Source organism: Sus scrofa, chromosome 6 (assembly GCF_054392235.1).
Source record: "Sus scrofa isolate SSC_HxYL_T2T_F1_AM1 chromosome 6, Sscrofa_HxYL_maternal_Yorkshire_Landrace_v2.0, whole genome shotgun sequence".
Classification (NCBI taxonomy): Eukaryota; Metazoa; Chordata; class Mammalia; order Artiodactyla; family Suidae; genus Sus; species Sus scrofa.
The window spans coordinates 25,986,281-25,999,249 of NC_139388.1; the positions used below are offsets into that span (position 1 = coordinate 25,986,281).

At 36.7% G+C, this 12,969-nt stretch overlaps 1 protein-coding gene across 7 annotated transcripts in view; it reads right to left on the minus strand.

Annotated features, from left to right (window-relative positions):
- LOC106510491 (uncharacterized) overlaps positions 1-12,969 on the minus strand; it is an 883,709-nt gene that overhangs the window by 265,798 nt on the left and 604,942 nt on the right. The gene's annotated exons all lie outside the window — the stretch shown is intronic.

Sequence of the window (12,969 nt, forward strand, 5' to 3'; positions counted from 1 at the left end):
AAAGGAAAGATTGCTGATTTGGAGCCACGAAAACCTGTGTTCAATTCTGACTCCAGCACTTGAGAAACCGTGTCAATTATCTCATAAAGTTTGATCTGTAAAATGAAGATATTAAAGCCTGCTGTTATTGCAATACTGTAAAGTTCTGTCAATGACCATCTTCTTTTGGAAAGTAAGCAAAGAAGATTATACTTCAGCCTGATTACAACTCAGTTACTTAGATGACAAGGAAAAGTAATAATTAGGGCTGACCACAGGGAAGTATGAATCCCTAATATTTAACAGCATGGTCCATTGTCAGTCCACCATCTTGAAACAACTATGCTCTTTCCATAATCAATACACTTATAATGATTATAAAGAGTGTCAACCTCCACTTACCAATTATAGCCTCACCCTTTGCTATAATCTCTGTAGATACTGAAAATTTATTTATTTTCATTGTTCAGTTTCTTCTTTGTGGGCTAAATATTTCCTTCCGAGGTCCCTCCAAAATATGGAAGATAAACTCTCCTGGTAGCCCTCTGGCTGAGAAATACGCCAATAGCCTTCATAAACACTGAACTAATCAATTACCAGTTTACCATTCTCATTCCATGGACTTCCCGTGTGGCTCACAACATAACTACTCATTCTAATTTACATAGCTAGTTGTTTCAGAAATAAGTGAATCTAAAGATGAAGATCTGATTAAATGCATGAAATAAATGTGTAAGATGTTTCTCTTGCTTTTTAGGCTTAAAAAAAGAAAAATTGTGTTTCACAAAATGATACAGGAACAATGTTAATGAGTATATTATCCATTGCTTGCATTAATTACAGCTATTCTCTTTTCCTTCTTGACTTCAATGATAATTAATTGGAAAGGCCATTACAATTCTTCTTGACAGAGACCTGGAAAGGAGATTTGATTTAGGATTTACCTATTCTTTAGAATTTAAGCAAGCAATTTACATACCTTATGATACCTTGTAGCTTTGGAAAAGTGTGTTCAGTTTTTATTCCATTCTCTATATGCACAGAGTATGATAAATTAACCACTTAAAATATTTGAAACAAGTTTCACAGGAAAAAATGAAAAAAATAAAAAAAAGGCAAACATCTTTAACCAGCTCTTAAACCCAGAAACACTGAGAGTAAAGCAACTATAACTGTTACCTAATTCCTAAAAGACATTGGGTTCTCTGTGACATTTCTCAAAACCAGAGTCTTTAAAAAAATGTTTCATAGAATTACATACAATGGATGGAAATTAGGGTGAATAACTATTTAGTAAATGTAAGAGTCTAATTCCTTCCCGATTTTGCTGTTGAAAGATGCCAATAAAATGTCCATTTGTCATTTGCTGGACATGGACATAATTTTGGTTTGTTCCTTTTTTGTTTTTATTATTTTTATTATTTTTTTCCTCTTGGATAAATGTCTGTGAATATAAATACTGGACAAAAGTAATGCACATTTAAAATTTCTATAGATGGTGACAAACTTTGGCCTAAAAATGCTAGACCAATTTATATTTCCATTAAGTATTTATATATTTGACCCCACACTGTTGCCACTGCTGGATATTAGCAATATTTCCTCTAAAAATTTTTTGGGAGTTCCTGCTATAGTACAGTGGGATCAACAGCATCTCTGGGCCCTGGGATGCAGGTTCAAACCCTGGCCTGGCACAGTGGGTTAAGGTTCCGGTGGTGTGGTAGTTGTGGCATAGATCTCACCTGCAGCTCGGATCCAATCCCTGGTCTGTTAACTCCATATGTCATGGGGTTGCCCCCCCCCCCAAATTTTGTTTTTGGAAGTTGTAGTGTACGTATATATGTGTGTGTGTATACATTATATACATTTATTATACACACACACACACACACATAATGAAATATTACTCAGCCAAGGGGAAAAAAAAGAAATATTTCTATTTGGAAGGACATGGATGGATTTGGATTGTGTTATGCCTAGTGAAATAAGTAAGATGAAGACAAATACTGTATGTTATCACTTATATGTGAAATCTAAACAAATGAAAAAACAAACAAATAAAACAATCAGACAACAGGTATAGAAGACAAACCAGGGGTTCTAGTAGGGGGATAGATAGGGAGAGTGGCAAGAAAGGGGTAGGTGGTTAAGAGGTACAAAATATTTCTTATAAAATAAATAAGACACAGAGATATTGTACAGTCCCGGAAATGTAGCCAATTATTTGTAATAAGTTTAAATGGAATACAATATATAAAAATATTGAATCACTATGTTGTACATTTGAAAATAACATAATATGGTAAAAAAGAGGTTTTGACAGTATCTATGGTCAACAATAATGTGAACTTAAAAATTTGGAGGGCATGGCTTATTTAAAGCATTTTCACCATAGTTAAAACAAATCTCTAAAATTTTTAAAAACATCTGGAAACACACACACACAAAACCAACCAGGAGAACATTATAATTATATTACATATTTCTTTAAATTCTTATTGAAGTTGAAACTCTCAAATGTCTATGGTCTTTTGTGTTTCCTTGCCACTGAAAACTCTGTTTATAATAATATTTTCAATTTTTATTGCTTTGTTAATCATTTGTCTTTGATTTTAAAATTTATTCTTTAAGTTTTTATTAGTAAAGCAATTATATATATATATATATATATATATATATATATATATATATAATTACTCTTATATACTCCTAGAGCAATTCCTCTCCAATATAATTTCATTTGGTAGCCAGTTCAAGTCAGTCCCTCCTTACTTTCTATCTAATAAAGTGTGATCATTTTAATCTTCCATTTAAGCCATGTATGATCTGGCTTTATTTATTTCATTATTGTTATTATTATTATTAGGTTTTACCTTTCTCTTTAGTTAACTTCCTTACTAAATCTTGTGGTGTTTTTAAACTTACTTTTAAATTCTACCTGGCATGAAACTAAGATAGCACTGGTCTACCATAAATGTTTTCTGAAATAATCAACTCTAAACAGCCATCCTCTTCTCAAGTCCCAGCCAACACTCTCCCACAGATAATACCCAGGTCCCAGAGTGTGCACACTGCAGCCGTATTTTCCTATTTCTTATATCTCTCGGAATTTGAGGACAGAGCCTAGAAGAAATCGGCTGTTCTAATATACATTATTCTGAACCACCTGTAAAAGAAGTGTCATAGCATAAATAGGTTTCCCAGAGGAGGAAAAGTTAAAGGCAGTCTTTATATGATGGTTACAGGGATAGTGGTTTTTCATTCTCATAGCATTAAAGAAAAATCAATAGGAAATATTTAGCACAGTCCATGGCAAACTGTAGTCTCACAATAAATATTAAAAAGCATCATATTTATTGATTATCAATTAATATTCATATTAACTATAATTGGGTTATTTTCCATATATTTTCACTCCTGCTGCTCCTAATGTAAGATGGATGAAATCTATTTTCTCTCTCAAATGATGTGGCAGTGACTATTTGACTGTCTTTGACCAATAGGATGTTAGTAAAATTGATGCAAGCAGAGGCCTTGCATGTGCTCATATAGTTCAACCTGTCTTTTGCACATCAGTGACCCACCATGAGAAAATTATGCACCAGGCATCTGCTGGCCTTGAATTCTGGGCCCCAAAACAAACACCCATGAAGCAGATCTGAACTCAACTCAGAGCCTAAAGCCACGCACAGCCTTCTTTGCATCCTGAAGCAAATCCACCCAGCTAAGATCGAAACAAGCTCAGCCAAATCACAGTTGACCTGTACCTCCCTGAGTTTTAGAACAAATGCTTATTGTTGTAAGCCACTGAGTTTGGGATCATTTGTTATGTCAATTTGTAGTAGCTAACAGGTATACCACGGGTACATAGCAGCATCCATAATAATAGTACCAGATAGCCAAGTATTCACTATAGCTTGTCTCATTTGATCTTCTCATAATTGTAGAATGTTTTATTATCCTCAGACATAGGTACTTTATATAACATACTCAAATACCAAAATAATAAGCAATAAACACAAGCTTTCTGGATTCAGCATCCATGTTCTTAATGACCATACCAGATAGCCTCCCTAGTGCCCTAAAGATGACATCCCAAGAAGAAGCATAAGAGGCTTAAGGGCTTTGCAATTATGTTTGACATTCCCTCTCTATGAGAGGGATTCTGACCTAATCTAACATTAAAAATACAAGGTAAAACAGTCACTCTCAATTTTAGCCCCTCACTTCTCAGGGTGTTGGTGAGGAGAGGAAAATGTGGGTATTCAGGGTCCATCCTGGACCTTCTGAAGTAAAAGCTCCAGAGAGAGGAACTACAAACATTTATTTATAGTATGCCTTTCAGGCAATCTGAGAGAAGCCAGACTCGCCTCTCTCTGGAGGACTCTTAGGCTGGAAATGATGATATTTATTCAGAGAGTAAGCCTGTTTATATTCTCTTTCCTAAATGCCACATTGTTTGAAACCTCTATTTTTACTTGGAGAAAATGTCGTGCCCAGTATAGAGTTAAAAACAGACTCTTTAAGAGAAACTCCATGTTCCTCATCCTGACTCTCCTAGCCGTGTCAGGTCAGGAAAAGATGATGACATTAGGAGTCAAAAAAATTCATGTCCCAATTCCGGCTCTGTTTTACTAGCCACTGAAATTTCCTTCTTTAATAAGATGCGGCATGATAGTCCCTATTGAGTAGAGTCCTTGAGGACACTCACTGAGATAACATGTTCCAGAACAGCCTGCCCAATGGCATGGCTTAGCAAGAGCTCGGTATACACCAGGAACTGTGTTCTCTTCTAAAGTGAATCAAGTAGTATAGAAACTTTGTGACAGTAAGAAAACAAAGAATGTCTAAAATGGTCACTTTTCAAGCTGACGGGTTAACAACATGGACTGAGCTTTGTGGTGTGCTTTGCAGTGAGCCCAGGGTGTCTCACAGAAGGGTGGAAGTTCTAATGTCTGTTAGATGCTCATAAGAATGCTGTTTGCTGCAGTTCTGTGTCCTGTGCTTGGATGCTTTTTATAAGAGTTGTCACTGTTGCAAATTCTTAAGTAAAACTGATTTAAAGAATAAAAATAAAATAAAATAAAATGGTCACTTTTCAAGAGTTCTCTGAGCAGTGGGTGCTGGGTGAATGCTTTTCTTCAAAAACACAAGCCAAGAAGCAGTCTTTGTAAACACAGGATTACGCCTCAGGATAACACTGGCTTTACACCTTGTGTTTGGTCCAAAAGAAGAACCAGGGTCCTGAGTGGCTTGGATCCCAGGGCCTTGTCTGAATCCAGATTTACACAACAGGAAATTGTCTCCAGGTGGTGAATCTGACCTGGAACTCCCCCTTCGTTATTTTCTTTCTTCTTTTAAAAATACGATCATGGAACATGATCATGTCCATTCATTTACGTATTGTCGGTGCCTGCGTGTATATGCCTAATTTACAGAAATACGTTCTTGATAGTTAAAAGATTGTTACAGGTTTTATTTTTTGGCTTTTCGTTATTGGTAAATTCAAAATATAAATATATTGGGCACTAAATAAGAAAACATGTATATAATTGTTTGTGTACCAGTAATTTTTCTCCTATCTCAAGCTATCCTGCCTTGCTTTCCAGATAAGCAAAGCAGATTGTCAGCTTCATATTTATCCTGAGAAATTGAAGCGTGAAGTTAAGCGATATGCCAAGAAACTATAGGAAACATAGGTTAGAAAGACACAATGCTTATACCTTTTGGAGATTAGCATAAATATCAAGGGGCAGAAGATCGTTTCATTGATTTTCTAAGTTACCACCACATTCCTTTCAGCACATAGAATATTTAGTGGTGTCATTCTTCACAGAGCAGACTGTTTTTGTTGTTGTTGTTGTTGTTGTTATTTTTTTCTTATTTTAGTTTCAGTGTGTCCAAAATTTTGTAAAGCTCTTGGAGGTAGAGCCTTCGTCCAGCCGTAGATCTTTTGTTATGAGGTAGCTGATCGTATGATACTACACACACCAACCCACCAGCACCTGTGAACAGACACAGAACCAATGTGTGCCTGCTCCCTGATCCTTCCCTTTTATAACCTTTTTCTTTTTCTTTTCTTTCTTTCTTTCATGTTTTTTTTTTTCTTTTGAATGCTCACAGGTCTCCTCAGATCCCTGGACACTGGAGAAGGCCAGGATGCATTATCAGCTCTAGGCTTTTGGACCAGCAGTCCTACCATCCCTCTTCCCCGAAGCCCACCCCTGCAGACAGGGCTGAAACAACAAGGAGCTGTCTAGACAGAGAGACAGGAAAATAGAGCCCCAGCCCATCACCCACTCCCACAAACTACCCTATTACCACTTCTCAAGGAACATATCAACTGACAAGGAATTAATCTCCAAAATTTATAAACACCTTCTGCAGCTCCATACCAAAAAAACAAACAACCCCATCAAAAAATGGGCAGAAGATCTAAACAGACAGTTCTCCAAAGAAGATATATGGATGGCCAAAAAACACATGAAAAGATGTTCAACATCACTAATTATTAGAGAAATGCAAATCAAAACCACAATGAGGCACCACCTTATACCAGCTAGAGTGGCCATCATCCAAAAGTCTACAAACAATAAGTGCTAGAGAGGGTGTGGAGAAAAAGGGACCCTAGTACACTGCTGGTAGGATTGTAAATTGGCGCAACCACTGTGGAAAACAGTATGGAGATTCCTCAGAGAACTAAATATAGAACTACCATTTGATCCAGCAATCCCACTCCTGGGCCTTCTATCCAGAGAAAACCATGACTCACAAAGACATGTACTCCGATGTTCATTGCAGCACTATTTACAATAGCCAAGACATGGAAACAACCTAAATGTCCATCAACAGAGGAGTGGATCAAGAAGATGTGTCACATATACACAATGGAATATTAGCCATCAAAAAGAAAGAAATACCGGCATTTTTAGCATCATGGATAGACCTAGAAATTATCATGCTAAGTGAAGTCAGCCATACAATGAGACACCAACATCAAATGCTTCCACTGACTTTGGAATCTGAAAAAAGGACAGACTGAACTTCTTTGCAGAACAGATGCTGACTCACAGACATTGAAAAACTTATGGTCTCCGGAGGAGACAGTGTGGGTGACGGGGGGGATGTGCTTGGGCTGTGGGATGGAAATCTTGTGAAATCAGATTGTTATGATCATTATAAAAAATAATTACTGATAGGTCTGTTTAAAAAAAAAAAAAAGAAAAAGAAACATCTCAGATGAGGTCTCCAGGGACAAACCCCTTAGAGCAGTAACTAGAGAGATCATGAGTTGTAATCAGTTAAAAGAAATGAGTGAGATGCCAAGGCTGATTACTGGGAAGTGAAATTTATGATGAACATAGGGCTGAAAGGAAAATAACAAATCAGAGAACTGGGTGGTGAACTGAGTTTAGGTAGGTTCAGAGCATGTCAGCGTCCACAGGATCGTTAAATAGCAGAGTTTGGAGCTTCATTCTTAACCACTATGATCAGATGTGCTAAACAGTTTCTCTGATATGTAGATACCTGGCTGTGTGGGGAGGATGCCTGCCGGGGGTGAGATTATACTTTTGCTTCATAGCCTACAATGTACTCAGCATCTTCAGGCATAATGGAGGGCATGGCAACGCAGGGCGGAAGGTGTGTGGGTCTCAGAAGAGATATTCTGCCTTCTTCATAAAGATCATTTGGAAAGAAAAATAAAATGTTGCAGTAAAGGCTGTGCACATTCTTATGTCTGGTATCTAAATTCCTTACTTAGGCAAATAGGTAACCTTCGAAAGATTATGCAAACAAAGAAGAACTCTTTCCCGAGGAGAATCTGAACAACAGAATGGCTATACCTGTTCGGCAAAAGAGAAAGGGTGTTGGGGGCAGAAGCCTGGCTTTGGCTGTGGCCATAACGCACTGAGAAATATCTAAAACTTTTTTTTTCTTTTTTGCTTTTTAGGGCCTCACCCACGGCATATGGAAGTTCCCAGGCTAGGAGCTGAAATCGGAGCTATGGCTGTTGGCCTACACCACAGCCACAGAAACTCGGGATCCAAGCCATGTCTGTGATTTACACCACAGCCCACAGCAATGCTGGATCCCCAACCCACTGAGCAAGGCCAAGGATCCAACTTGCATTCTCATGGATACTAGTTAGATTTGATTCCGCTGTACCACAATGGGAACTTCCTAAAAAAAAATTTTTTTTTTCTTTTAAATCTTGGCTGTGCTGATTTCCTTTGGCCTTTCCAAAATATTATTCACTGCCACCACTGCTGGGACCTGGTTTCCTTACTAGTAAAAGCAAAGGGCTCATTTGGTGATTTCTGAGATCAAAAGCTCAATCTACCCTATGCCCTATTCTTGGCAAAAAGGCCCAGGGCTTTATGAAAAAAAAAAAAACAAACAAAAACACTTAAATCTCCTATGGGATTATTTTTTATTTGAAATGCCATGACTTCAGTGACAGGTTAAAAATATTTCTGTTCTTTCATATAATCACATTCTATGATCATTTAATTTTTTTTTCTTTGCATGCCTAGTGTTCTGTGTCCATTTTTCTCTGTACCTAATTCGATGGCAAACTAAAGCACAGAATATAGAAAGATTCATCCTCTAGCCATTGCATTAATTGATGTCTGGGAGTAAGGTAATGCTGTCTAATGAGAATGAATCAAGTGATCAGCAAAATACTGATTTTCAAATACATTTTATCTAACCATTTCAGCTGCCTTGAAAATTGGCGTAATTACGCAGTCTGAGCCTCTAAGATATGGTAATTCTTGATTCAGATATTTCATTTCACAGGAGAGGGAATGAGAAGGCAAGGTTTGATGTGAGTGACTTCAGTACCTATTACCTATAACAGAGTATACTTTTCAAACACACATGAAAGAAATGTAAATTATTAAATTACCTCAAGTGATTCTGAATAAGTAGACCCGCTCTAACACGTCCTACTACAAATGAAGCCTTTATTATTTTTTTTCCTTTTCAGAAAAAGAATCTCATAATCAAAGGACTATGAATATTCAGAACAAAAATGGGATTAGAAGACGTATGGTGCTTATACAATGAGAGGAGAGAAATGAGCTTTATTAATTGATTGACTCACGTCATATCCATTTCAGATTCCATGCTTTGGCACTTCATCCTCACAACAGAGGATTCATTATGAAGTAAAATCAATATTAGAAATACATTTTACTGAATTATGGCAAGAAAGTCACCATAGAATTACTAGGAGTTAAAAACTGACATAACATATGCATGCGTGTGTGCACCTGTGCAAAGTTTACACATTTACACATTTTGCACAATGAATGTAAGAATACACATAGGTGAAAGGCACAATCAATGTTATGAGTCCTATTTCTGGAAATAAACCAAATTATATGTGACTCTGTAGTTTCAATGAGGAGAAAGCATCTCTTTTGCGAAGGAGCATCATTAATGTCTGCATACTATGTACCAGCTATTGGATAATGCTTTAAGTTCACATACAAATTAATTCAGTACATTGTAAAAAAACATATGGCATATTTGGCTCATTCTTACCCTGAAAGTCAGCTGACGTCTAGGGCCGCTACTTTCTAATTTGCTTCTAGTTCATCATTTTCTAATCTGTCTTCCATTATCCTATCAGAGTAATTAATTTTCTATGATGTGAAAAGCTGAACACATCACCTGCCCAACACATCTTTTGGAAAAACAAATGCATTTATGGGATTTTCTGAAACTAAGTAGATATTGCTGATAAGTCACAAGAAAACAAATTGCAATTTCTGAGAGAAATAACTTTTCTCCTTGCTTTTCAATACTAGAAAATGGCTTTGTGTAACATATTTGATACATGGATATATGAATCAAGCCATTGATTTTTATCCTCACAAACAACAATATTTATGTGAAAGCATGAAGAGGAAAAAAACTGATTGCTTATGGAAAAAAAAAAGACCATAAAGTCATGGAAAATGACTATGAGAGAGAACAATATTTTTTCATATGTTCAGTTCCTTTCCAAGAGGGAGATTTTATATATAACGGACCTTAAATACATAAAACCTTATAACGGTAAAATATGTAACCTTAAAATTATATAACCTTAAAATACTTGTAACACCATTTTTAGAACTCTAAAGTAAAAAGCTACAGTAGATTGTCAAAATAAGTGAGATTTTACTCAATATTACATCAACACATAAAAGTCACAGGAAATGTATAGTATTCCAGATGGTGACCAAAACCAGAAAACCAGAGCTCAAGGAAAAGAGTGATCTTGTTGAAAGGGCCAGGATTTCAAAACATGCCTAGATATTTTAAATCTAGTTACACCCAAGCTTATTTTCTAATTATGCATTAATGCTTACCAATAAGATCTTTTCTTTTTTTGTTTTTAGGACCACACCCATGGCATATGGAGGTTCCCAGGCTAGGGGTCAAATCAGAACTGTAGATGCTGGTCTACACCACAGTCAGAGCCGCTCAGGATCCAGCCACGTCTGCAACCTACATCACAGCTCACGGCAACGCGGATCCCCCACCCACTGAGTGAGGTCAGGGATTGAACTGGCATCCCCTTGGATACTAGTTAGATTGTTTATACTGTGTCACAACAGATTTCTAAGATCTGTAGAACAATAATAAATTCTTATTTTTGAGTGGCTTCTATTCCACGTACCAGTAAACATATACATTGAAGTGGAAGTGAGGACCCACAGTGTAACTCGACGTGCCTTGCCAATCTTTTTTTCTCTTTTCCCCATTATGTTATTTTTTTATTCTATATTTTTGGAATACACCTGTGATTGTTCATTTTATGTGTCAACTTAATTGGGCTAAGGGATGCCCAGATAGCTGGTAAAAAATATCTTTCAGGGTGTGTCTGTGAGCATGTCTGCAGTAGACTGTGATTCAGTGCCAGCATTTTCAACAGTGCAGGTGGGAAACACCTTTCCACCAAAGGCCTGAGTAGAACAAAAAAGGCAGAGGAAGAGCAAACGCCTTCCCTCTGTTTCAGCTGAAACATCCATCTTCTCCTGCCCTCCAGCGACATCGGTGTTCCTGGTTCCTAGATTTTAGAGCTCAGATCAGGATTTATACCACTGCCTCCGCACGTCTCAGGTTTTTGGACTGGTACTGAATTATACCACTGGCTTTCCTGTTTCTCCTGCTTGCAGATGGCAAACTGTGGGACTTAGCCTTCATAATCGTGTGAATTATTTCCCACAATAAGTCTCTCTCTAGATAAATGGAGATAGAGTTATCTATATATATTGCTGTATCTATGCCCACACACGTATACACAGATTTCCACCTGAAATATATTTTCATTCATCCTCACTTCCTGATCCAATATCTCCTGATCTATTCTACTTTTATCTGTTGGCTGTTCAAATCGTCGCAGAATTCCTTATCACTTTTTAAATTCATTCCATTCAAAGCAACAGAGAAAAATTCCTAAGTATACTGAAATCACCAAGGAAGAATTTTTGTGTCTCCTTTACTGATGACATGTGGAGGGAAATGGGCTTATTTTAAGGCCTGTCACAAAAACTAGAATGTAACAGTAAGAGGATAAAGACAGAGTGCTATCTTTTCTTTGAGTTTCACCAATTTATAAAGCATTTAGGGATCTGGCCATCAATCTTGACCTGTCTTCCTCTGACTCCCGTGATGTCAGAGAAGAGAAAAGAGCTCGCAAACAGTCCATTACCTTATTCCCCCTCTTTCATTTTTTATAACAAATGTGCACAATGCAAATTCATGTCAAAAGCCATTCCTGCTATAATTCAGACTATAAACTCTCATAGGCATAAATGTGCAGTCATTAGTTCATGCTAAACCACACAAAGAATTGAAGGATAAGAGAGTGGCCCTGGGAGGAAAGGGTGAAAATGAGAGAGAAAGGTAAATGGACTGCAATTATTTTGCATGGATCGCAGACTATCCAGGGCCATTTAAGATTCATCTTCTAGTCTAGCAAAGGTTATAGCACAGACAAGATGGAACAGGAGTCTGTTTAATTCAGCACATCCAAAATGAAATAAGGGTGATCTTTTACATGAACAACTTAGCTTACACTAAGGCATGATATCCCAAGAGTTTTCATAATTTGAAATGAATGTCCAGAAAGTTTATGGATTTGTTACGGGAGTGTCACTGTGTTATATAGGCTCCCACCATGATGAGCACCATTAGATTTTTCACTCATACCTTCGTTAAGCACATATTAATGAGTATCTACTATATGCTAGTGTGTGGTATATAGACAAACCTTTATTCAGCATCTTAACATTCGTTTGATCACTCAATTACTTTTTCAAACATATTAAATGAGTTCCTCTCTCTTATGTGGCATTTTTTACTAGGTAACAGCATAATCAAAGATTTGAGGTTTAAAAAAAAAAAAGTTCTATATTTGACCAATTCCTAGAAATAAAACTTGTTTAAAGACAGGGTAATATGTGATAAAATAGGGGTATGTCTAAGATGGCACAAAGAACTAATTGTTAGAAGGATCACAGAAATATTCACATGAGCAATAGCACTTGAGTTAGATCATGATTGATGGATAGGAATATGTTAAGTGGATAAGAAAGTTCATACGTAAATGGATTTGGATGTTTCAGGATATACATAAGCTCCATGAAACCAGTGTTAAGAGTAATGGTTTTTTAATGAGAGGCAATTTTGTGACCAAGGGATGTTTGGCAATGTCTGGAGTTATTTTTAGTTGTCATCACTTGTAGGGCAATACTATGGGGATCTAATGAGTACATGCCAGGTATGCTGTTAAACACCTTACCAGGTTCCACACCCAACATTAAAGTTATTCAGCCAAACCTACAACAATAGGATGAACTTGAGGGTATTATGCTAAATGAAATAAGACAGAGAAAGACAGACAAATACCACAGGATTTCACTCATGTATGGAATATAAAAACAAACAAAAATCTAAAATAAATGAATAAACCAAACCAAAGCAAACACGTAG